General features: G+C 49.8%; 1 pseudogene across 1 annotated transcript; it reads left to right on the top strand.

Annotated features, from left to right (window-relative positions):
- Positions 1 to 5: 5 nt before the first annotated feature.
- On the top strand, positions 6 to 872 carry LOC101560256 (annotated as a pseudogene). The gene has a single exon (XR_192722.1). The product of XR_192722.1 is annotated as a mitochondrial import receptor subunit TOM40 homolog pseudogene (transcript).
- Positions 873 to 1,862: the final 990 nt, after the last annotated feature.

The following is a 1,862-nucleotide window of genomic DNA, read 5'->3' as shown; positions in this document are numbered from 1 at the left end:
GGGCCTGCGGCTGCTTGCCCAACCCGGGCACGTTCGAGGAGTGCCACCGGAAGTGCAAAGAGCGGTTTCCTATTCAGATGGAAGGCGTCAAACTCACTGTCAACAAAGGGTTGAGTAACCATTTCCAGGTGAACCACACAGTAGCCCTCAGCACAATCGGGGAGTCCACCTACCAGTTTGGGGTCACATATGTGGGAACAAAGCAGCTGAGTCCCACAGAGGGCTTCCCTGTGCTGGTGGGCGACATGGACAGCAGTGGCAGCCTCAATGCTCAGATCATTCACCAGCTAGGCCCCGGCCTCAGGTCCAAGATGGCCATCCAGACACAGCAGTCAAAGTTTGTGAACTGGTAGATGGATGGGGAGTACCGGGGTTCAGACTTCACTGCAGCTGTCACCCTAGGGAACCCAGACTTCTTGGTGGGTTCAGAAATCCTTGTGGCCCACTACCTCCAGAGCATCACACCCTGTCTGGCACTGGGCGGAGAACTGGTCTACCACCGGCGACCTGGGGAGGAGGGCACCGTCATCTCTCTAGCTGGGAAATACACACTAAACAACTGGTTGGCAACAGTGACACTAGGCCAGGCGGACATGCATGCAACATACTACCACAAAGCCAGTGACCAGCTGCAGTTGGGCGTGGAGTTTGAGGCCAGCACAAGGATGCAGGACACCAGTGTCTCCTTCGGGTACCAGCTGAACCTGCCCAAGGCCAACCTCCTCTTCAAAGGCTCCGTGGACAGCAACTGGATCATGGGAGCCACGCTGGAGAAGAAGCTGCCGTCACTGTCCCTGGCTCTGGCGCTCTGGGCCTTCCTGAACCACCGCAAGAACAAGTTTCGGTGTGACTTCGGCCTCACCATCCGCTGAGCCTGCGCCCTCAGATAGCGCCTCTGACCCTCCCCGCAGACGGTGCCCAGCCCCCTCCTTTCCCTCCCTCCTGGGGGTCGAGGGGCAGTGGAAAGGAGGGGCTCACCACCCCGCAGCTAAGGAGGGGTCCTGGGACCGAGGGTTCTGAGCGCAAGCGGTTCTGAGCGCAAGCGGCAGCGGAACCCAGAGAGCCTGGGCTGCCCCAGAGGATTCCGAGTCCAGGAACTTCGAGACTGAGCGCCAAGGCAGAGGAGGCCGCACAACCTCAGGGAGGAGTGGCATGGTGTCCCGTGGAGCCGCCCGAGGGACAGCAAGGAGCGCCCTGCTGCCAGTCTGTCCCTCCTGCTCTCCCCTTTACCCCTCGGTATAAATCATGTTCATAAGTTATGGAAGAACTGAGACATTTTACAGAAAAAAAAAAAGAAAAATACAAAACATATACGTGGGGAAAAAACAGGAAGAAAAAAAAAGTATAAAAATGAAGTATAAAAAGTAAAGCCATCAATAAAATTTTGGAAAAAAAAATAGTAAAGCCATATTAATATGCTGAGCTGTAAAAGGCTCAAGTCAACAACTTCTGACATTGCCAGTCTTACAGAAAACCCACTACTATTATGGACTACTGGACTAGATTGGATTATTTTGCTGAATTCATGCACCTACAATATTTAAATGGCAATGGAATACCCATCTCTGACAAAATTAAACAAAAAAGGGGGTACAAAGGAAAGACCATTTTGCATCTGTATATTCAAAATAGTTAGGACAGATACACAGCTACTTTCTCCTAATTCAATGAATAGAAAGATTTGTGCTAATAGTGTTTGTGGATAAGATATCATGTCTGCATCTTGTACTATGAATAACCACTAAGAAGACAACAATATGCAATATATTAATTATTGAAACTGTCCTAATCGGTTTTGAAACTGTCTCATTGCTATTTGTTTCTCAATAAAATTATTTTTAAAATAAAATTAAGAAATGATA

The sequence above is a fragment of the Octodon degus genome, unplaced genomic scaffold, assembly GCF_000260255.1.
Source record: "Octodon degus isolate 3935 unplaced genomic scaffold, OctDeg1.0 scaffold00115, whole genome shotgun sequence".
Lineage (NCBI taxonomy): Eukaryota > Metazoa > Chordata > Mammalia > Rodentia > Octodontidae > Octodon > Octodon degus.
This window is presented reverse-complemented; position numbering and strand designations above follow the sequence as displayed.